The following is a 24,495-nucleotide window of genomic DNA, read 5'->3' on the forward strand; positions in this document are numbered from 1 at the left end:
GGGCGCTTGTGTCTTACCCGTTAGTCTTTTTTCTCAGAAGAGAGAAATAGGGGCGCCTGGGTGGCACAGCGGTTAAGCATCTGCCTTTGGCTCAGGGCGTGATCCCGGCGTTATGGGATCGAGCCCCACATCAGGCTCCTCTGCTAGGAGCCTGCTTCTTCCTCTCCCACTCCCCCTGCTTGTGTTCCCTCTCTCGCTAGCTGTCTCTGTCTCTGTCAAATAAATAAACAAAATCTTTAAAAAAAAAAAGAAGAGAGAAATAAAAATTTTAATCCATGTATTCTCTGAGGGAAGATAATGTTTTCAGTCTTGCCCTGGCAGCTTAACTGTTTGACAATGCAGGGGAGCAAGCAAAGACAATAGCAACCCCAGCGTGGGCTGAGGGAGGGGGGCAGAGCCCCTGGGGGGCTGTAGCTCTGAGCCCTGGTGGGACGTGGCTGGGAAGCCTTTCCTGCTCAGGTGTGGGTGGACAAGGCCAGGGCCTGGCTTGTCAGGTCTGAAAAGGAATCAGAACTTCAGCTCTCCAGAATGGCACTGATAATCCGTGCTCGCCCCTCTGCCACTCTCCCTTCTGTGCCCTGCGGTTTCCAGAGGGGAAACCCGGGCTGGGAGGAGCGGCTTGCCCAGAGTCCCATGACTATTGAGTGCCCCACTTCCCTGCCTTTAACTGGTCCCGCTTCTTCCCACTGCTGTGGGACCCCAAGTTTCAAGCTGTTGGGACTCAGGATTTCGTTTGAGGTTGGCCATGGGAGGGTCAGGCTCCCGCATTTGTGACTGGTGCTTTGTGCCCAGCCCTGCATGCTGCTCTGTTCTCATGCTGGCTGTGGGTTGGGGCTGGGATCTCTCCTGGCCGGGGGCACTGGGGTGGGGTAAGGCCGGGAGCTCTGGTGTGGGGTAAGGCCGGGAGCTCTGGGGTGGGGTAAGGCTATGGCCCAGGCCAGGGCAGACGGTAGAGGCATCTCCCTCCCCACTGTCTCCAGCTCTGTTCTATCTCCACTTTCTCAGGCTCTGCCTTATCTCCCCCAGATAGTGCGCTCCTCTCCCAGCCACCACATTCTCTGGCGCCCAGTAAGATCAAGCGCAGACTTGGTGGGGAAAGGGAAGAACCCTCAGTGCTGAGCGCTGACTCTCTTTGTTGCTTTAAGAGGCTCCTACGTTGTTTCTCTATGTTAATCTAGGAAAAACAAAGTTCCTGGGTTAGTTAATTCCCTTGGGAGAGCTGGGACAGTTGTCCCATTTCGGTCTCTTCCTCTTCGCTTACCCTGCGGGTGATGCCCCAGTTCTCTGCATGGAGGCTTCTCAGCTCAAGTCTCCAAAGGCGAATCCCTCTAGTTAGCTAAATTCTCAATTTAATGGCTAGTTTGAACCTCTGAGTGGCAGAAAGCCAATCTGTCAACACGGGGCAACTTTCCCCTTTTCCTGGGGTTGAGTTTGAAAATCCGGGGTGGGGGAGGGTGATGGGACCCCAAGGCGATGAGGCTGCAGAGGCCAGACTCTTAGGAGCCACCTGTTCATGCTGCCATGTGCTGAACTGAACTGTCCAGCCTTCTTCAGGGCTGATGCTTCTCTGTGGCTCTTCAGGACCCCTGGAAACTTTGGTTGCTCTCACACCATGCTAGGCAAAGGGGAACTTTCTGGGGGACTGAAACTCTGTCTGCATAGACACAATGCAGTCATTTTCTTGCTGGATTTGAGCCATATTCTTGGGGGCTCCACCTAGGATGGGGGTTCCTCCACTGCAGGGTTCCAGAAATCATTCTTGAATTTTCTCATTTTCCTGCCACACTCAAATATTGGGGTGGGGGGTAATTTGGGACTCCTTCTTAGGAACCCACTACTATCTGAGTTACTTTCCTTCTTTTTTTTTTTTTTAAAGATTTTATTTATTTATTTGACAGAGATAGAGACAGCCAGCGAGAGAGGGAACACAAGCAGGGGGAGTGGGAGAGGAAGAAGCAGGCTCCTAGCGGAGGAGCCTGATGTGGGGCTCGATCCCATAACACCGGGATCACGCCCTGAGCCGAAGGCAGACGCTTGACCGCTGTGCCACCCAGGCGCCCCTGAGTTACTTTCCTTCTGACTCTTCCTCCCAACTTGGAAATGCTTTTCTCATAACTGAAGTGTAATCGACATACAATATTAGTTTCAGGTGTACAACATAGTTATCCAACCTTTGTATGTGTTGTCAGATGGTTGCCTTCATAGGTCCCGTTACCACCGTCACCATACGAAGTCAATACCATATTATTGACTGTGTTCCCTAGGCCGTACATGACACCCCCATGACTTCTTTATTTTTTAACTGGAAGTTTGTACTTCTTGATCCCCTTCACCCATTTTGCACCCCCTAGTCTCCCTCCCCTCTCTCCATTTGGGAATCTTTATCCGGTATGAAGGGCAGGACTCATCTTGTTTCCATGCAAATCCCCCGTTTATGCCCTAGCCTGGTCCTCTCAGACCTGAGTCTTGAGGTTCCTTTTCCCTCTGCTTTCTGACTGAAAAAATTACACACACACACACACACACGCACACACACACACACACACACACACACACACATCTTTACTTAGATATAATTTACATATCACAGAATTCAACCATTTTAAGTGATAGTTTGCCGAACATTCGTAAATTTATAAAGTTGTGCAGCTCTCACCACAACCTAGGTGTAGAACATTCCCATCACCCCAGAAAGTTTCTTTGTGCCCATTCACAGTTAATCCCTGCTCACCCATGGTCCCGGGCAACCACTGATCTACTCTTTGTTTCTATAGTTTTGCTTTTTCTAAAATCTCATATAATTCAGTGTCTGGCTTCTTTCTCTTCATATAGATATAATTTTTAAAAAACTTCCCAGATGCCTATGATTCACATGGTCTGCAGATGAGGGCTGGGAAACACGAATCCCCATATAAGAAATCTGGCCATGAATGGAGGCCACAGGCGTGGTGGTGGTGGCTGGCAGTGACAAGGGGCTGGGGAAGGGCTTGTTGGATCTAAGGTATAAGAGGCTTGAGAAGCTTAAATGCGGATAGAAGGGTCGCTAGTGAAGGAGCGGTTGAACATGCAGGGCAGGTGCTGGGTGATGAGCTGAGCTGATAGCACGGGGTCTTTAAGATGGAGAGGAGGCTTGAGCCTGGAACTCGGGGGGAAGAGGCTCCCCTTGGATGGGAGGAAAGAAGGTGGGAAGGATAGGCAGGTTTGGAGTTTTGGTGAACATTGAGGACGTTCTCCTCTAACTAAGTCTTCTTCTTTCTCTCTCACCACCCCCCCCCCAAGAGTGAGGAGGGTAGAGTGTGGACGGGAAGTTTGTCCAGAAGGCAAGTTTGAAAAAATTCTTGCTGAGAAGGGAAGGTTGAACCGATCAGGTAGACAGAGTTGGATGCCAGGCAGAATGAAAGGCCCAGGCGGTGGTGGTGGTGAGTGTGACTTCATGATGGCACTACTCTGGATATGCCATTTGCTCCAACTATGCTTAGTAGTCTGGGTGCACGTGGGAAGAAGGCAGCACTGGGTGGATTTGGTGTTTAAGTTTCACCTGGGGCAGAGATGGAAGAATGGATTAGGAATGTAGGCTGTGGGTAGGAGAAAGCTTGAATAAAGCACTGAACCCAGGTTGAATATGGAGGGCAGGGGAGAGGTGCAGAAAAGTGGGTGGGTCAGTAGACAATGGGACCTGCTGAGGGTGAATCACTAGGGTGCTGGGAGTCATCGAAAGAGAAAGCTGAAAGGAAGGGAAGCCCCCATCTCATCTGAGAGAGGAAGGGCTGAATTTGTGATCAGAGGGGGCGGCTTCTGTGAGGAAGGCCACCAGGTGGCTGAATGGGAGTGAGGAAAAACGGTGCAGATGAGAGGGCAAGGGTTTGGGAAGACAGGTGTACAGGTTCATGGGCTTCCTGAAGCTTCTTCCAGGTAACAGGGGCCTGCGGTAGAGAGGGAGCATAGTGGAATGACCAGAGGGGCTGTTTGATGGGAAGAGGCAGCAGGGATGGAAGGTGAAATGAACCTATTTACCTGAGACCCCTCAGGTAAGGTGGTCTGAACATCTTGAGAGGGTCAAGTTGGTCTCAAGAAAGCTGCACTGGGCATGGAAAATGACCAGCCTTCATTCAAGATGACCCTTTCGGGAGCAGTGGTGTCAGTGGAGACAGGCTTCAGATAGGCCAGCAGATCCACGCTGGGGCTGAGTCAGAACTCGCTGGCACCCCCTTCTCACCTGTTCAGGTAAGTGGGGGTGAAGAGCAGACACCAATCTCAGGTGTACCCTGCCCTCACAATTTCTCTAAAGGTAGCAGCTCACCTATGTTTTAAATAGCGTCAGGGAATTGCCTGGTTCCCCAGCAACAGTAAGGTAAGGAACTAAATCACCCATGATGCGTTTCTGGTCCAATCTGAATTCTGCTAGTCACACTTCCTCTCTGTTGTCCTGAGTACCTGCTGTGGGCTCTGGTGCCCCGAGGACCTGAGGCAGGAAAGAATGATGGGCCTTCGCCCCGTAGAATGCGCTTTCACTGCCCCTACTGTTTGTGTAGGTTATTGGCGGTGGTCTCTTGTTCTGATGAATAATATAAAATCACTGGTGGAAATTCTTTATGGAAAGGGAAAAAAACAAAACAAAACCCACCAAAACCTCTTTGTTTTGGTGGAGGATAAATGCTCCTTTTCATCCACTTAATGATTTTTTAGTTCTGAAAGTTGCGTGCTGCTTAACCCTTCCGTTTGTCCCTCTCAGGTCCTAGAGCCTTAAGCTTTTCAGTACATCTCATAACCTCCCAGCATCTGAAATCACCATGTCACCTGCCACTTCTGGACAAGGGATAAATAACTGTTTCAGTCGTGTGGCCTGGACCACCACCTTTCATCCAATGAATCCGTGTCCCAAAGTGACTGTGACGGACCACTTCTCTTAAGGGAGCATCGCGCTGTGATGAGTGAGATGACAAGACTTCGAGGTAGGTAGGTATTTTGACTCTATGTGATGTTTACCTTGTGCTCTGACTTTGAAACACATTTCAAATGCAAATCCATTGCATTTTTTCCCTGGGGTGAAAAGATGCATTGAGTTCCTTAGTGTTGTCTTACCAACATCCTGAAATGGGGCTGTTTTACTGTGTATTGAATGAAAGAATACAGGACCCTTCACTGAGTCCCTACCCTGGGTCCATGGTAGATATTTATGGGATTCTCTGCCTGGTATCCTTCTTCCTTATGATCCTAGGGACATCTTGTCCCCCAAATTCTTATGCCTATTGCGGGGGCTAATGTGTTCTGGTGTGACCAGCACTGTTGACCACTGTCAGGTGGTATTGGGTAGCTGCTGACCCAAGCTGGGCCAATTGGTCCCTTACTTTTGGGTTTGGGAATGGATGAGGGTGGCCAACTTGTCTCAGTTTGCCCAGGACTTTCCCAGTTCCAGCACAAAGTTCCATGTCCTGGAAAATCCCCGCTGTCCCCAGCAAAGGGAGGCAGTTGGTTGCCCTAGGCTGGACAGAACATTAAAACCAGTTTCTGTCCGTGACTGAGGCCCTAAGTTAGTCTGGAGTAAGGGCGAATGTGCTGGTGAGTGTGGAAGCCCTGGCAGAGAAGGGAAATGGAGAGACAGCAGCCTCATCTTTGTTCTTCCTGTGCTCTGTGTATGAGCCCTCCTCATAGCCCACTAACCAGGGCATCACGCTTTGTGCTCATTTATGTTGAATGGAGGTTTGTCACCTCAACTGAAAGGAGGCTGATGGCTGAAATGCTCTGTTCTCAAGTGTGCTTGGTCTTTCCTTCTTGTTTAATCTGATCTAGTCATGTGAATTTTTACAAACGAAGAGACAAAGGCTCGAAGATTTTAAGGGACTAAGGATCAAAGTCACCAACATAGAAAGATACAGAACTGGGAGTACCATCCAGGCCCACAGACTTCAAGTTTGGGGTCTTATTGTCATACTGCAGCTGCCTCTGCTGTTGATATCAGAATCTGTTAATATTGGCAAGGTACTGGTCAGTCCGACATCTTATTCTGAACATCAGCATGTCTGGAAAGGGTCAAGGGTCTAGCTTACGCACTTCTTAAAATCCAGCTTGCCCTTTTTGATGGGGGAAATCCTTGCTGGCAGCTAATGGTTCTCTCACATTTGCCAGACACCAGCATTTTTACGTATATCAGCTAATTTAACCTTTATGGCAATCCTATAGGTTATGAACTATTTTATCCTTACTTTATAGGTAAGGAGACCAAGGTAGAAAGAAGTTAAGTGATTCTCTAGTAAGTGGTAGGGTTGGGAGTAGGAGTCCAGGCAATGTTGTTGGGAGTCCCCCCCCCCCAGCATACTCTGTTTAATGATCCTTCCAATCCTGAAACCAGGTTGGGAATCGGTGTGTCACTTCCTCTGGTACCAGCTGCTGTGGAATTTGGGAGCTTGTTCACCTCTTTGCCCTTCCTTTTTATTCTCCATCTGTAAGGACTAAATGAGAGAGTTATGTAGGTTGCCAATTCACGTCGCTGGCTCTTGGTGAGTGTTCAGTAGTGAGGGGTGCACTGGTCTAGGTCCCCTCTCTAGATGTATCACTCACATTTCAGTTACAGAGAATAGAATCAATTTATGTTATTTAAGCAAGAAGTGTCTTTTGTTCTGCTGTGTTTCTCCTGAAGTATTCAATGGCTTACAGAATTGCTGAGAAGGCTGAAGAAGCAGACTAGGTTGACCATTCAAGAACAAATCCCGAATCCAGAGTGTAGAACTGACTGCTAAAGAAATATGGGCTCTTCTATGAAAAGGAAACCACTGGCTCCTGTAATCCAGAAGCCATTCTCTGCAGGAGGCCCCCACTGCTTCCACCAGCTCCAGAACCAGCCCTTTATCTGCCTTAATCCACACCAGCAAAATGGACGCCGTGAAGCTAGAGACCCTAGTCTTGATATAGGAAAGCCAAAAGACTCTAAGGCTAAGCTTATCCGTAGAGAGAGTCAATAGAAGTACTACTTCTTTTTTTTTTTTTAAAGATTTTATTTATTTATTCGACAGAGAGAGAGACAGCCAGTGAGAGAGGGAACACAAGCAGGGAGAGTGGGAGAGGAAGAAGCAGGCTCCTAGCGGAGGAGCCTGATGTGGGGCTTGATCCCAGAACGCCGGGATCACACCCTGAGCCGAAGGCGGACGCTTAACTGCTGTGCCACCCAGGCACCCCAGAAGTACTACTTCTACCTACTTCCACTTTCCCAGGCATACATGCTTGCATCTGATTGGCTGAGACTAAGTGACATCTACAACCCTAGTGGCACAGGAGTCTGGGAAATGTAGTTTTTAGCTTTCTAGCCTCTACCACTCAAGTAGCCATCTAAGAAGGAGAGTAGAATGGTGTTGGGTACCCACGGTCACTGGGTACCAATCCACTATCCGAGGGGTGCCCCATTGGCAGGGCTTTCTGCAGGATGCTGAATGGCGCTTCTGGGTAGAACTGTTAATATTCTGGGTGCTCAGGCAAGGAGTAGAGTGTGGACATGGCTAAAAGCCAAACTCCATAGTACTCCTCTGCCTTTAAAAAACTGTGAGCCCGCCTGTGGGGCAACATACCCCCTCTGGGAAGCAGCCTTCTTTGCATGTCCAGTGCTAGGTGGAGTGGGCAGTGTGGCATAGTTTGAGGCACAGAGGTTCTGGTTACCCTTTGCCACTAACAAAGTGAGCATGTTTCTTCTTTAGAAAACGAGGGGACTGGTCAAGGCCTCTCGTCACACTTAACAACCTCTAAATTTATAAGAAACAGACTCACTTGTGGTCACTTCATTCCAGAGCTACGCTGGAGAAATAGCATATTTCTTTTCAATATCAACGTTGTCAAAACCACAGTATCTGGGTTTGCATGGTTTCTGGTAAAACAGTGGCCGTTAAAACTATGTCCGTGCAAACGTGGACATAAATAGATAATAAATCCTGATAGGTATATAGGACTGCTATCTTTGGATTCAAACCTGTTAACCCTCACAAGATAAAGCTCCGTTTGATGGCTCAGCTTCCAAACTGGGCAAAGGTTCAGAAGTGGAACGTTTGTGGATTTCATTCCTAAGAAAATAGAAAGTAGAAGCAGTAATCTACGGTGTCAACACTGATGCTGAATTTACTGTTGGAGCCCAGGCCAACACTGGGCCCCCAGTCTGGTCCTGTGCAGGTCAGGTGTGAATTCCTGGATTCTATTAACCTGACATTTTAAGGGCGTAGAGCCATTTTAAAAAGCCGAATATGCATACAAAGACCAATGAGTAAGGGTCAACATTTAGCTTCTGTTTAAGAGCTCCCAGCAGCCGAGGCGACTTTCCTAAGTGTAGGCAAGCTCTAGGTGAAGAAAGCCCAAATATACAAATGTTTGATCAGGGGCTTTATGCGAGAGGATTTACATGGAAAAATCTTTAGTATCGTAGCAGTTAGCTTCCTTCTGCATTTTATACGAGTAAGCCCCCCTTGGCTCTCCAGAAGTCCGTCCTGTGTAGGTCATGAAGCCCCCAGAGCAGGCAGAACTCTTCTCTGGAAATGCATATTGCTTGTGGTATTTGCTGTTCGATTTTCTCAGTTAAGAAGCTCCTGAGAACAAGAGGGAAACTTCGAGTTCATCTAGCTCAACTCTCCAGTTGGAAAGAGGCAGTTGGGGAATGAGGTCAAAGTAGGAAAGCCTTGTGGGGACCCTGACTTAATTATTGATTTGTCATTTGACCGAATTCCCTTCTCTCTTCTCTCCTGGAAATGGATGGGTCGTGGCTGGACCAGGGGTGAGGACACCTACACCACTGTGAGTGGTTTCTCATCCAGGGCAGCAAGGATACCCAGAAGAGCCAGGGGAGGAAGGAACAAAGCAAGAAGCTGTAGATCCTCCAACCAAAGGAGCCCCTGGCAGGTGTTGAGGGCAGGAGACTAGACATGGAGACAGAAGAGAGCCATCTCAAGGGCAGGGCCAAGGAGCTCGGCTCTAGCAGGATCTCTCCTTTATGCTACCAGAACCACTGAGGGACTCTCAGTTTGGCATATAGGCTGGGATGAACAGATGGCATCTATTGGCATGTTAGCACTGTTTGTGTGTGTGTGTGTGATTGTGTGTGCACGTGCTAGTGTGGGTGTGCAGGGACCTATGGATGGCATGAAGCTTAAGACACATTCCTTAGTGATGGTTTCCACACCATTCGGAAACATGCGAGACCCATATCGAACAGCAGGCTGTGTATTAAGTGTTGAATTATGGTGGATAGAGAGCTCCGCTGGTGCTGAGGGTGCCCAGATCTCCCCTCTGCCTGCTCCTTAGCTTGGCAGTGGGGGGCTTCCGTTTGCTCTCCTGTAATGTGAAGGGACGGGACCGAGCAATGAAAAACAAGTCAAATTAGTAAAGAAAGCTAACACAGATATAGGATATGCACAGAACAGGTGAATTTCTACAAGGCAGACCTTGGAATTTGTGGTGTCACTACCACCCAGGTCAAGAAATAGAATAATGCCAGTGCCCAGAGACTGACGGCTTGCGTCCCCCTCTAGATCATTGCCCGCTTTTCTCTCCAGAGACAGCCTCTGCGGTCTCAATAGTTTGGAAGTCCCTTTTGGCTGTAGCATGGAGTAACTCTAGACACAATCGCATGGTGGACGACTGCCACAGTCTTGGCCAAAGCTGTTGAAAACTGGAACTCTGTTGTTGAAGTTCTTTTACATGGGATTTTTTTTTAAAGGTTTTATTTATTTATTTGAGAGAGAGAGAGAGTGGGAAGGAGAGGGAGAGAGAATCTGAAGCAGACTCCACGCTGAGTGCAAAGCCGGATGTGGGGCTCGATCCCACGACCGCCAGATCATGACCTGAGTCCAAATCAAGAGTTGGACACTTAACCGTCTGAGCCATCCAGGTGCCCCCTCACCCTTTTATGTAGCTTTACAGCAACGAGTATGTAGGGCCCAGATACTTTCTTTGGCCATCAGAAATGTACTTTTTAATTTTTTATTTATTTTTATTTTTTTAGTAACTGAGGATGATCAACCAAGTTTCTATATCTGTGCTCTCCGCTGTGTCCTTGGCACTGTGTTTCGGAGGTTGTACTCCGGGTCAGAAAATTCCTGCTTTCATCCCAAAGCTCAGTACCAAGTATAGAGTTATTTTGTTCTGGTGGTGCAAAATTGAGTTGGGTGGGTACACGATGGTGCTAAGCTGTTCCTCGGGGCTGCCAAATTGTGACTTGGCTGTGTACTCATGCCCGTAAAAGGTTGCCTTAAGCATAGAGAAAGGGCAGGCATTGTGGTTAAATACACATGGACACACGTGCGCGCACACACACACACCCCCAGAAAGCATGGCCACCGGCATAATACCCACACGATGCACCCATTCAAATGATGTTTGCAAAAGGAACTGTATTTGAAAATTCTTTGAATGGAAAAAATGGGCTGGATACTGTTCAGAGACAAATTTGTGCGCGAGGTTTTACTGAAAAGCTGGTTTCCAGCAGGGCTTAGGAACATTTCGCTGTGGCTTTCACTATATTAGAGGTTCCTAACCTCTTCCAGTTAGTGACGCAGTTGGAACTTCTGATCACTCACGAGGGAGCGAGTGACCTCTGTCTCTTTCAGTCCACCCATCAACTCAGCCTTGTTGGGTCACGGCTGCCCATGCGCTCCCTGCCTTGGCACCGGAGCATATCTGCTTGCGTGCCCACACACGTATACACACATACTCGTGTGCACACACATACCCCAGGCACCTTCACATCTCTCCATTCCAGTCCTGGCTACTTCCGCCCAGTAATCGAGGCTGGTCTGACCCCCAGCCTGCTGATTGGAAGCATGTTGAAGAAGACGGTGCGAGGGGTTTCCTGCTGGCCGCACAGCACGGAGACACGGTGCCTGTAATGAGCTGAAGGTCACACTCCATTGCCTGCCTCCAAGGACAGAAGGAATGTCACCATGTGCTGCCTCTCATGGGGGTGGATCGCCTGTGGAGCTGGAGAAGGTGATGGTTCTGTTGCATGTTCTGAGAAGGAGGGAGGTGCCCGGCTCCTAAACCCATTCCCTTTCCTCCATTCCACCTGTCACAGCCACCGAAGTGCACCTGCCTCGCTCCATGCCTGGGGGCTGTAAAAGATTTTTGGTCATCAGGAGTTTCCTGTTAAGAGGTGGCCAGTACCTCGTGGAGATCGGGCTAGTGAGGAGCCGTGGAGAGGGGTGGCAGGGGGCCAAGGACCACTTTGCTCGGTAAGACCCGTACGGAATGCTGGACTTCAGTACTGCAGCAGGCAAGAGGGGACATCCTTGTTCCAGGTAAGCACCGGTTACCGACTGGTAGGGTCTCTCCCAGCTGGCTGTGAATTCCCTGATGGTGGGGCTGAGGCTTTCTGGAGGTGCGATCAGGTACTAAGGACAATGGGTGGAGGGCCTGTCATAGGTGATGTCCTGCCTGTTGGTCACTTCATGCTTCTCTTTCTCCATGGTGAGAAAGAAGGCACAATTCTGGGTGGGCGTGGCACCAAGTAGAGACAGTGACCTTCAGGGACACTCTAAAGCTCCTTCAGCATCCTTGATCTGCCCAAAGGAGAGCGCCTCCCTACGGCCATAAGGGAGGGGCAGAAACCGGAATTCATTAAGCAACGCGACCTCCTGATGGGCTCGACACAAGCCCTTACAAAAACATGAAGATTTTTAGCCGAAGTAAAGCAGAGTCATTCTTGAATGTGAGTCCATGCAAGACTGCAAAGGAAAATACAGAGTGAAACCCGATCAAACCTGGCCCCTCTCTCCCAGGCTTCCTCGGGGTAGAGGAGATGTCTGTAGACTGGAAAATGTAATTTCAAGGGGGCCTGGAGAGAGACAGCAGTAAAGACCCGTGTGTTTTATTGCACATTCTGAGGGGGAAAGGCTTAGGAAGTGCCTTCCTTAATGGATGAAATGAGAGATGGTTCTAGACGACAGAGCTTGATAAAAGGGAGGCGGCCCAAGCTCGCCACGGGACAGGTCATGCGTCTTTAATTAGGTGGAATTCATGAAGGGTTTACTCCAGCGGCAGCAGGGCCAAACTTGAGGGCTGTTTGAGTCTCTATTGATCGGCGCTGGTGAGGCAGAGATGAGAAAAGCCTCCGGGTGATGAGATACACAGTGGTGTGCTGGGCAGTGTTTAACAACCGGCTCCCGGGTGGGGTGGACAGAAGCCCCGATCCGCAGGGTTTGCCCATTTCCGTGGTGTAAATATTCCCGCCGCGACCTCTGTCAGCCTCCTGACATAATGTCCCTGAACACAGACTTGGGAAGAGAGACCCAGAGGGGACTCTCCTGAGCCGGTGTGAGCAAGCTCCAGCCCAGCCCAGCTCTGCTTACACCCCCGGTCAGTTGTTCCTCTGGCCTTGATTGGGGGGGGCGGTGAGGGTGAGGGAGCAGCTGGTCTGCTTGTCCTTCCTCAGCCGGGAGCGGACAGCCTGAGTCAGGATGGCAGGCCAAGCTGTTCTAGACGGCAGGAGCCTGGGGCTGGGGAGCTGAGCCAGATGCGGGCCCCTCTCTCCTGAAGCTGGGATTTAAATTCATAATGTTTTAAAATTATTCCTGAAGCATCTGAAATGCCTCAGAGAAATTCCAGTCCGCCCAGAAGATTCTGAGCAACACAGGATGCACCAGGCAGAGGAAGCCTGGGTCTTCGTTGGGGAAAGTGCCCGTTACTTGGAATGGACTCTTTCCAGCGATGTGTGAGCTGACCCTGGGTAACGGGATCAACAGGGGTCACAGGGTCATCCCTCTTGGAGGCGGGAAAGATTGTTTAGAAAGGACCGGCTCTGGCTTCCCTCGGAGCTCCTCTCTGCACTCCATATGTCTTGCATTTTAAAAAGGAGCAGACCTGAATTAAAATGTTCTGTCCTATTACCCCAGAAGGACAATCATACTTGTCAGACCAAGCGTGCTATGTTTAGACCACTTATGGGGCACCTTTCCTTTGAGGGTAGGGTTTCAAGTCTCGGGCCCTAGGAGTATGGGGGAGCCGCCCTCCCCCCTCCCAGAAGCCACGGGAAAGGGGCCGCCCATGCGAATCCCTTGACCTTTGTGCGGAGCTGCCCTGCATTTTGGGTGTCTGAGGGGGATTCTGACTGGACAAAGGTTTCTGTGGCTAATTATAAATGATCAAAAACCTAAGATACAAACAGCCACCCCTGCAACACTAAAAGCAAAGCAAAACAAAACAAACTGTAAAAAAAAAAAAAAAAAAAAAGGAAAATCTGTTTAATGGCTTATTCCTGCTGGCATTTTTCTCTAATTTATCCCATGCTTCCAGGATACTCGCGTCTTTTGAATCTAAAGACTGGAGAGCTAGGAGGTCCATTGTGCAATTTATTCTGCATGTAGTTGTTGCTAAGTGCTGGAGAAATAAGTAAGACCCAGTCTCTCTCTCCTGAAGAGATTCACTCTTGGGTAAGGAACGCAGCATCTTGGAGTAGCTGGACTTCGGTCGGGAGGCAGAGGTGAGCCACGGGCAGTGTTTGGTCAGGGGCATGATGCCATTGGAGCTACATTCCCAGAAAGTGGTGTGGGAAGGTGGGTTGGGAAGAAAGACCGTGAGCAGTGCCCACTCCGGTGTCAGGACAGAGGTCACAACAGCTCACGCCAGTGGAGATGGTGGGAAGGGACAGAGGAAGTGAACAGGGTGTGAGTAGTCTCGTGAGGAGAAACACCAGTGTCAGGAGGACGTGTTCTGAAGGGCAGGATGTTGAGCCCCATCGGGCGGTCGAGCTTGAGAGGAGGCAGGAAGAAACGGATGTGTTCTCCACGGGTCTCTGGTGTTTCTGCACACCTGCGAGCACAGGCCCTGACAGCTTTATGTTCCAGACTATCTTTTCAAGGATACTTGTCTGGCCAGCAGCCTTGGAGGATAGAGATAGTGTTGTCCTCTGGGGCAGAAGGTAAGTTTGTTTGCTGTCCGGTAAAACGAAGGAAAGTCTACCTCGAAGGTCAGGCTTTGCTGGCAGCCCGTCAGAAGGAAGCTCGCCCAGCTGCTATGCCGTGAACAATAATGTCCCTGATCTCTGACCCAGGAGTCTTGTGTCTCCTTCCAACCTTCGTGAACCAGTGGTAGGCCGATGAGTCCGCCTGCAGCTGGGGCCACACCTCAGACCCTTCACGGCTCTTGACACATGGCAATAGACATATCATTTATTTCTATTTTCTTATGTTACAGATGAGGAAATTGAAGGCCCAGGTGACTTGCTCCAGTACCCAGAGGAAGTCGATAGCCAAGATAAAACTTTGTCCCCGATACTCCCAACTCCTTCTCTAGAACTTTCCCCACTATTTCATGCTGTACTTTGGCTTCCCTGTAGGAGGAGATCCAGTGGACGATAATGGCCTCCAGACCTATTGAGTGCTATGCCAGGCCAGCCAGGCATGCTTCTAGAAGCTCTGTGAGCACTTGCATCTCACTTAAACCCCTTTGTTTTTCTTAAAGATTTTATTTTTTTATTTGAGAGAGAGAGAGCATGAGCAAGGGGGAGGGGCAGAGGGAAAGGGAGAAGCAGACTCCCTACTGAGTAGAGAGCCCAGTGTGGAACTCAATTCCAGAACCTGGAATCATGACCTGGACCAAAGTCAGACACTTAACTGCCTGAGCCACCCAGGTGCCCTCATTTAAACCCTTTCTATTGTAATTTTGAGTTAGGAGATGAGGAAACTGAGACACACAGAGATTAAGTGCTGGGTCTGAACCCAGCCTGGTTCCTGCATCGGGGCGTTAATGACTGTCCTGTGCTGTCACAGGCTCATCAAAGCTGGAGAGCCACATTTTTGGATGTGAGCATGGAAAACTTTCAAAGTTCATATTTGCATTGGATGGGTCATAATAGAGAGGAAGGCCTACACTGTGTTTTGATTGTAGAGTCATGATGAGATATCCGATGGGATTATTTTGGTTTATAAATATACATTTCATTTCTGATTTCCTTCTGAGTTGAATAAAGGGCCCAGCAGTAAGTTGACAGAAAGTATCATCTGTTGAGAGAGAGAGACAGGGAGAAGTGAGGGTCAGGAACACAGGCCAGCAGGGACAATTCCCTCAAGCAAGAAGGACTATGAATTCACGTTTGGCTTTTCTTTCAAGTCATACTCAATATGTCCTGGGCTCTTCCTATTTGCCAGGGACTGTGCTAAGCATTTCACTTGTACTGTCTCATATGAACCCCAGTGACTCTGTGTTCATCTTGCCCATTTTACTGACGATGAACCTGACGGCAGAGAGGTAACAGCAGATAGCAGCTCTATGTTAGAAGCCAGGATTTGACTCCACGCAGGCTCCCTTCAGACTCTGTTCTCTCAACACTGCCTTGATTGTGTGATCAGGGAAGGCTCCGTGGAGGAGGTGGTGTCCGAAGGTGAGGTCGATTTCTGGTAGGGGAGTGGGGAGGGCATCCGGGGTAGAGGCAATGATGCCAACAAAGGCACAGGTAGGTGTCTGATGGATGTGGGGGTCGTGGGGGGATAGAGTTGGAAAGACAGGGCTGGATCACACCTGGGAGAGTCTTGAATGAGAAGCTAAGGGAGTTGAGATGGTTTTCGAGGAGGGGGAACATATCATTAATGCTGCTGTTCAAGACATCATGAAGTGGCAAGAAGACCTCAGCGAGGCTCCAGGATGGTCATGGAATCCTGCCCCTGCTTTGTCCTGCATCCCTCCTTGCTTGCCTCCTGTTGGCAGTTGTGAGCTCATTAGCTAGGAATCCTTCATGGTCTTCAACAAGACTTACGGTGCTTCAGCCCAGACTATGAGATCCGAATGTGCACACTGGAGAGATGGAACCTTTGCTCGAGGGGCAGTCAATTGCTCCATTTGGGAAGGTTCCCCCACGGGGGGTCAGCAAGTACTTGAAACATTGTTCCAAAGGGCACTCTGCCCAGGGACCTACTGTAGGACTTCAGCTGTATACCTCCAATCAAAACCAGAGGCTTCTGCCACTAGCACAACAGATGAGGAAAATGACTTCCCCTGGTGTGTGGGATTGGCCCCCCGCATTAAATCCACTGTGTGAGCAGGCAGAAGAATGTACAGGGTCCAACAATCCAACAGTCTCTGCCCTTGGGGATGATGCTCCAGGCTCGATGTGGAACCAGCCCAATCTAGCCAGTGCTTCAGAGGATCCTTGCTGCCCACTTCCAAGGCTTGAACATTTGTAATTTGACCTGGAGTGACGTCAGCTCTTCATGCAAGTGGGATTGAAACACCTAAAAGGGGGACAGCTGAGACTTCCTCATGTCCACAGAACATGAGACCATTTTTGTGCCAGTTTGCTAATCAATGTCTGTGTCTGGAGCAGAATTTGGTCTGGAACTAGTTTCCACTGTAAGCTAGAAGGGAAGTTGTGGAGAAGAGAACACAACCCCATCTACATCTCATCATTGGAGGCTACTGGTATTTACCCAAAAGATCCCGATCATCGGAAAGGACCAAATTGATTTGTTCCCATTTGCCACCCTCACGTATGAGGTGACATGACTAATACCTTCCTCTTAAAGATAAGGAAACTGAGGCACGGAGGAGAGGGCCAGCCCGCCAAGGCCACTCAGCCAGGAAATGCAAGCTCCAAGATTCAAAATATCCCCTTCACTTGTTCTGCTAAAGCAAAATGTATCTGTCATTCCTTCTTCATCATGAAAAATTAATTTGTAGCAAGGAAAGAGTGGAGATTATATATGTGGAATTGCTATTTAAAATGCGTGACTGTCAAAGGTCTGTATTTTTAGAATTCATTGCCAGGCGCAAATGAAGTTGTGCATAGGCCAGGCCCAGCCCCATGGCTTTCACTCATCCCTTTCCACTCTAAGGGATCCAAATATAGTTTTTAACATTGGTGCCTTTCCCTCTGGCTTATTCTGATCTGATTTTAAGGGCAAAGATAAACACTGAGCTTGGCTTGGGTAAAATTGGAATTCACCTGCCTGGTATTTTTTCTTCTTATAATCTAATGTTAGTCTTGGTTCAAAGAAGGTGGATTAATGAGACCTGTGTGGTAGGGGTCTCCAAAGAACTGATGTCCCTTTTTCCTCGATAAGACTTAGACCAATTAAACTTGGACTGATCCGTCCATGGAAATTCCATCCTTTTTTGCTGGTGAGTCATGTATGGGGGACCTTATAACCCCATCCTAGCCAATAATGGGGCATTTAGTGAGCAATTTTGGGAAAGATTTCCTTTCTGATAAAATGTAGGGAGCATTATGAGGAGAAAGTACCTTTGCTCTCACCCTCTTCCATCTTGTTTGGACGGGACACTGTCATGTGAGGACATGATGTCCGGTGCTGCAGCAATCATCCTGTGACCATGAGGCGAGACCCACCAATGAGAGGATGGCAGGGCAGAAAGAACTGGGGTCTTTGGTGGCATTGTTGAGCTACCTAACTAACTGTGAGGAGGCTAAGCTCCAGCCTCATTGTTGTGAGAAACTAGTAGTTTAAGCCACCTTCAGTTGGGCATTCTGTTAGTCCAGCTAACCGCTTTCCTAACTGAATGATTGTTAATTAGTAAAGCACAAAACAAGGGAGGAGTGACTAATTCTCTGATGGAAGAGTCAACCTGATGTTCATAAAAGATGTATCCTGAGACCTTGAAAAATCCCATATTCATGTATCTGTGATAGGCCCATAAAATGTGACAAAATATCACTAAAAAATTGAAGAGACCCTTGTCCTACCTAATAAGGGATGTTCTGGTTGTAAATAAGTGAGAAATCAGTGAAAGGAATCTACTGGCCCCCTAAATGAAAGGTGCTGAAAGTAAGCTTCAGATATGGCTTGATCCAGGGCTCAGTGATGCTATGAAATCCTAGTCCGTCTCCCACTCAGTTCTGTTCTTCTTAGAGTTGACTTCACGTTCAGACTCCAAGCAGGGACAAAAAGGGTCCCACGAGCTCTGGTGCACATTCGCCACTCTTGAAGTCCAGCAGTGAAAGGATGAGTTCCCTCCCGGGCACCAGCAGGACTCACTGTGTCGGGGGGCTCTACCTGGGCCATGTTTTCCCAGGGGAATGCCATGCTTTCATTTAGGCCCTAGTCACGTGTCTTGCATTGGTACTCGAGTAGAGGCAACTTCACTGGCAGGTCCAGAGACCGAAGATGGGAAAAGGCTGCTTTCCCAGAAGAATCTTAGGTGAATGAATGTTGAGTGGCCCAGACTGGAGAGGTCATCTCTGCCTCTGCAGGTCCTTTAAAGTCTGTTTCCTGCTCAAGCACCACTGATCTGTTCACCATTCTCATTTTTAAACACCCCCACACACTGTGGAATTCCATCACACGCACACACACCCCCACACACTGTGGAATTCCATCACACGCACACACACCCCCACACACTGTGGAATTCCATCACACGCACACACACCCCCACACACTGTGGAATTCCATCACACGCACACACACCCCCACACACTGTGGAATTCCATCACACGCACACACACCCCCCCACACTGTGGAATTCCATCGCACGCACACACACCCCCCCACACTGTGGAATTCCATCGCACGCACACACACCCCCCCACACTGTGGAATTCCATCGCACGCACACACACCCCCACACACTGTGGAATTCCATCGCACGCACACACACCCCCCCACACTGTGGAATTCCATCACACGCACACACACCCCCACACACTGTGGAATTCCATCGCACGCACATACACCCCCACACACTATGGAATTCCATCGCACGCACATACACCCCCACACACTGTGGAATTCCATCACACGCACATTACCAATCAGCTTCCTTTGCTGTGTCATTTTTCTGGAAGTTTTTACTTGCGATAAGCAGAGAACACTCAAGCCACGGGCAGAATGAACGCAGACCAGCCTGCTAAGACCCCCGCCAGCCTCGCAGTGTCCATAATTAAAATGCATGCCTTGGGAAATGACAAATGGGCACGGGGCACGCGGCTTCTGGTTTTGCTCTCAAGTGATTGGAAGCATAAGTTCACGAAGTGACAAAGAGCTACAGTGAGGACCGTTTTACGGTGAGTGACAAAAGAGCTTGGGAGGGCAGACAGAGGGTGGAGTGACCCTATTTGTGACTCCATTTATCACAATCTAGCTGAAAACAATGGATGCTCTTTCCTGGACAGCTGTCACAGGGCCGAGGGTGTGTCTGGGGGAGGCCACTGAGACCCTCTAAACAGTTGCTGAAGACAGTGGTGTCCCCCATCCATACTGTGGGGTCTTCTGGAACGTGGGGCTCACACCAGGAGGGAGATAAGCGATGCCATTAAGGGTAACACAAATAAGGCCTCTTCCCACTTCAATAGCTATCAAAGTATTTGTTTGTATCAGGTTAAAAGATAAACCGTACAAAGCTAGCGCGCTAAGCTCTGATCTTATGCAGTCGTTGCTGAAGAGGGGGCTGAGGCGAGCAGCTCCCCGTGTCCACCTTGTGCAGACCTCCTGAGCTGGCAGTGTAACACCCACGTGTCATGTGCACGTGGTGGAAGTTTCCTCCTCCTGCGCTCGGGGTTCCCCTCTCAGCTCATGGGGTTGTTGGCAGAGCTCAGTTCCTTGTGGAGGGGCTGAGGTCTCTGCTTCTTGCTGGCTGTCAGCTGGGGGTCCTAGAGGCCACCCGCAGAGCCTGGCCACGTGGTCCCCTAGAGGGCCCTCCCTCAACCTGCCAGCTCGCTCCTTCAGGATGACTCTCTCACCAGTCTGCTAAGATGGAGTCGTACAGAGTAACAAAGTAACAGCAGGGACTACCCCCATCACCTCTGTTGTATAATGTGGTCTGTTCAAGGGAGTGGCACCTCACATTCAGTGGTCTTGCCTGCCCTAGAGGGGAGGGGTCACACTGGCCAAGTAGCCAGGGGGCAGGCCTCTGGGGGCCATTTTGGAATGCTGCCTCCTGCAGTGTTGAATTTCTCCCTGTGATGGTCGATTTTGGGCTGTCAACTCGATGGGTACACGGAATGCCCGGATGTTCAGTTAAATATTATTTCTGGGAATGTCTGTGAGGGTGTTTCTGGAGGATAGAGATCTACATACAAGTCTCTCCATATGAGCGCCCCTATTGGCACTCATGTAATTATGGAGGCTGAGGGACCTAGACTCAGGAGGGCTGGTGGTACAAATTCCATCTGAGTCTGAGTCAGAAGGCAAGACAGATGTCCCAGCTCAAAGACAGTCATGTACAAGGAGAAAATTCTTTCTTACTCACCCTTTCATTCTCTTCAGGCCACCCTCATGGGGGAGGGCAATCTGCTTTCCTCAGGCTACTGATTCAAATGTTAATCTCATCCAGAAGCCCCCTCACAGACACACCCAGAATAATGTTTAGCCAAATATTTTGGCACCGCGTGGCGTGGTTAAGTTGACAATATAAAATTAATCATCAGAGGGAAAAATCTCTCTCTCCTTGTACACACACACACACACACACACACACGCTCACACTCTATTAGTTCTGTTTTTCTGGGAAGGGTGGACTCTCCTTCCTTTTGTTCATTCACCAGATACTCCTTTCACGTCCCATGCCACAAGTCTTGCCGTGTCCTAGACATGCAGTCATGGTAAATACACAGACCTACTTCCTACCTTTCTGACATTTAGACTAAATCAAAGATCGTCACTGCGTGGCATTCCTAGCCGGGTCCTCCCTGGCGGGATCTATGGAAACTCGAAGATGAATCCAATGCCGGTTGTGCCCTCATGCAGCTTACCGTCACAGGCCCAACCTGCGGGGTAGAATTCCACACGCGCCATGGACACGGGTGTGTCCGCCAGGTGTGTAGATGGGCTGAGGACTGGAGGTGGTTTTCCATGGAGGTGATGCTGGGAAGGAGGGATCTGAGCTGGGCGGCGGGGACTCCGATATTCCCATGTAGGAGGGCCTCAAGAGGCCATCACATTCAAAGAGGTGCCGGGGAGAATTGTTGGGATGTATGGGCAGAGTAAACATGGGGGTCTTGCTTAGTAAAACTTTTAGGTAGTAGCAGCTTACAGAACAGGAGTAGCACTGTCTCCCAGAGGTCTTTCTGCATTTTGTGTGAGCTCAAGAAGGATGTCACCTGTCTACCTCACGGTGTGAGGGCCACAGGAGGGGAGGCTTCTGGGGGTCACTGATGCTGAGATTGGTGGGCAAAACCCCATCGGAGCCTCTCCCGGCACTGCCCCAGGGCTGGCCCTGGAGGAGGAGGAGGGCCTGATGGGCAGAGAGGGCAGAAGGAGCACTCCTGGCTTGCCACCTTCCAAAAACCAGAATGTGTTGGTACGTGATGAAGTGAGACGAAGTCCGTTTGCAGAATTTAAAGTACCTAATTCACAAACTTAGGCTGGTACAAATGTGAAAATGTACAATCTTCGGCAGGGTATGTGGTTTTGACCGGAATGGTGGCCTTGGCTCCGGGCCGAGGTTGGGGAGGAGAGGAGTAGGTCCAGGAGGGTGAGCCCTGGTTGTCCTGGCTGAGAACCAGGGGGGCAGCCGGAGGAGGAGGGACACGTTTCACCCCCCCCCCGTTCTCCCCCACCCCAGGATCTCCTCCCCTTTCCTGCAGCTCCCGTCAAGGCTGGCAAGGGCCTGCTAAGCCCCAAATCAGGCCCCTGGTTTGTCTCCTTACTGGAACCCTTTCCTGTCTGCTTCTATCCCGGGGGGGTGGGGGGTCTCTGTTGGGGTGCTCCAGGCTCATTTCTTTTTCTCCTTTTTATTACTGAGGTATAACTGACATATAACATGATGTGAGTTTCAGGTGTATAATGTGATTTGATATTTGTACATATTGGAAAAGCACCACCACCAGTAGTTCCCATCCATCACTGTGCTTGGTTACTCTCTCAGCAACTTGCAAACATACAATCCAGTGTTATTAACCATGGTCGTCATGCGCCGGGCTACACGTTACAGCCCCATGACTTATTTATTCTATAACTGCAAGTTTATACCTGTAGATGCCTCGCTCCCATTTTGCCTACTCCCCACGCCCTTTCTCTAGCACCCACCCGTCTGTGTTCTGTATCTATGAGCTTGGCTTTGGTTGTAATTGTTGATGGTGATTTTAGGCTCCATTCTTGATGATACTTAAAACCTAATCAAGAGAGACACACACAGACCCTTCCTGCTGGATGGGCCCTGAAGGGAGTCTGGCCTGGTACCAAGTGCTTGTCTGGGGCTGGGTGTCTTCTCTGGCTGGGCTCCACTGGCCTCTCTCTTTGGTCCTTATCTGCTCCACTCCAGGCACTGGAAGGAGAAAAGGCATTAGAGCCAGATGATCAGAGTTTAGACTCCAGCTCTGTGATTTGCTAATGTCTGAGTGACCTTGGCTAGTGGGTCACATGCGTTGAGTCCTTCCTCCCCACCTGTCCCAAAGGGGGTTGTTTGAAGACTGAGTGGGACAGTGAGCCCAAAGTGATGATTATCTGGTCAGCTGCCCTGGAGGCCAGCCCCTTTCCCTCTTCTGCAAGGCTGAGAAGGGCCCATTTTGATCTTTTTAATGGATCATCAGTGCCGCATGCTTGGCCACCACCCTTTGGGCAGCGACTAGATATCATTTCATCCTAGAGTCAGAAAGTTCTCCAGCACCTTATAGCCTGTTACTTGGGCAGGGGGTGCCGTCGGTGGGAAATGGGGTCTTCTCTTTCTGACAGTGATTCTGGTTAGCAGAACGTAGACGGAGAGCAGGATGTTTGCCATGTCTGTGGGTGATACAGACCCATACGTGCGTGCAAGACAAGTGTTACACGTCAGAGCGTGGGCCGTGGGCTACCTTTCAGGCCCAGTTCAGAATGATCAGGGCAGAGCTGGGGCTGTGGGCGGAGGTTTACTCTGACTCTCTGAGGGCAAAACCCATTCTATTTTACCCTTTATCTTAAACCATGAAGTTTTTTTAGATTGCTTTCCTCTCCTGGTCCTTAAATATGGAGCTTGGTTTGGCTTGTCTGCTGCCTCTGGCCTGAGCCAGGGACAGGGGAGGGGGTCCTTTGAGTAGGAGTGGCTGGCGAGGGCCTTCTGTCCCTTGGTCTTACACCACTGCGTTCGTACTCGACTGTGTTCTCATTTGTCCAATAGACTTGAAACTGTCGAGCATAGTGTTTGGTTTCTCTAGTCACCATTGGACACTATTTCAAAGCTCATTCCACATGAATCCCTGCAGAGAGTCTCAATAATGGCGCAGAGCATGGTGGAACAGGCGGGAACCAGAGATTGCTGTGCCTCGGTGCAGAGGCAGAAGGCTGAATTTTGTAGATGTTAGGTGCATGGCACTTCATGCAGCTCATCGGGAAAGCATGGACTCGGGCTGGTTTTATGGGTCTGTGGCCTGTGCTGCTGCCCAGGACCCCATACTTAGAAAAGGCTAGCATTTGATTTCATTCTCTGCTTTCATCATCTTGAAGTTCTTCATCATTTTTGAACAAACAGCCCCGCATTTTCATTTTGCAATGGGATGTGCACATTTTCTAGTCTGTCCTACAGAGATTTGTATTTGGAGGCTTGTAGTGTTCAGGCAAATAGCATGGGGAAGAAGGGGCAAATGTGTAAGGTAGAATGAGTTTCTTTTCTTTTTAAGGTCTATTTATTTATTTTAGAGAGAGAGACAGCAAGCAGGGGGAAGGGCAGAGGGAGAGGGAGAGAGAGAATCCTCAAGAAGACTCCCCACTGAGCATGAAGCCCACCATGGGGCTCGATCCCAGGACCCTGAGATCATGACCTGAGCCAAAATCAAGAGTCAGACAGTTAACCAACAGAGCCACCCAGCTGCCCCTAGAATGGGTTTCTTTGTAAGCTGGAAACTAATGTCTGATGACAGAGGCCCCTGGAGTGTTCCTGTGGGCTTAGGGACTAGCCACTGAGGTCTCCTACCCAGGGTAGCTGATTCTGAGTGAAGCAAAGGGAACTCCCATTTGTTGGATTGTTACAATGCACTAAGCACTGTACTGGTGGCAAAAGATGAGTAGGACCAAGGAGCCCATGGTCCAATGTGGAGCATAGACCTCTCAAGAGAAGAGTATAGTAAAGAACAATGTGGTGAGTGCAAGGGTTTCAGAGAGTGGAAGAGATATCTCTAATCCCCACTGGGCTGGGCGGGGGTGGTGGTGGTGGTGACGGTGGTGGCGGTGGTGCTGGTGGTGGTGGAAGAGTGAAGTTGGGGAAGACTTCTTGGAGGAATTGATGCCAAAACTAAGTCTTAAAGGGTCAAGAGAAGTCAGCCTGCAAAGGGTGGGGATGTGTGTGTGCACATGTGTGTGTGCACATGTGCCCTGGGATAGGAAAAAAGACTCTAGGCAAATGTAATGACATGAGCAAAAGCATAGACGTAAGAGAACACTGTGTGCAGGGAGCTCTACAAGCATCTTGTAGCTGCCATACCAGAAGGTATGGAGTAGCAAGAGGTGCAGCTGGAAGGACTGATTACAGGGACCCTTGTAGCTTTGTTTTGATGACTGGGTCATTACCCTGTAGGTGGTGAGAATTATCTACATTATACAGCAAAGGAAGCAGACTCTCAGAGAGGTGAGCTACCTGCTTGAGTTTGCAAGGCTAATTAGTAGCAGAACAGGC

General features: G+C 49.6%; 1 long non-coding RNA gene across 2 annotated transcripts in view; it reads left to right on the forward strand.

Moving 5' to 3' along the window:
* Positions 1-24,017, forward strand: part of LOC123796024 (uncharacterized) — a 49,759-nt gene extending 25,742 nt beyond the window's left edge. The window contains exons 2-4 of one of the 2 annotated variants that reach the window (XR_006780652.2): positions 4,733-4,956; positions 10,730-11,264; positions 13,258-24,017. This is a non-coding gene — a long non-coding RNA (uncharacterized LOC123796024). Of the gene's footprint in view, positions 1-4,732; positions 4,957-10,729 lie in introns of both variants that reach the window. The other variant, XR_006780651.2, reaches the window with a different exon arrangement.
* The last annotated feature ends 478 nt before the right edge of the window (positions 24,018-24,495 follow it).

The sequence above is a fragment of the Ursus americanus genome, chromosome 6 (assembly GCF_024610735.1).
Source record: "Ursus americanus isolate L20-20 chromosome 6, mUrsAme1.1.p, whole genome shotgun sequence".
NCBI lineage: Eukaryota > Metazoa > Chordata > Mammalia > Carnivora > Ursidae > Ursus > Ursus americanus.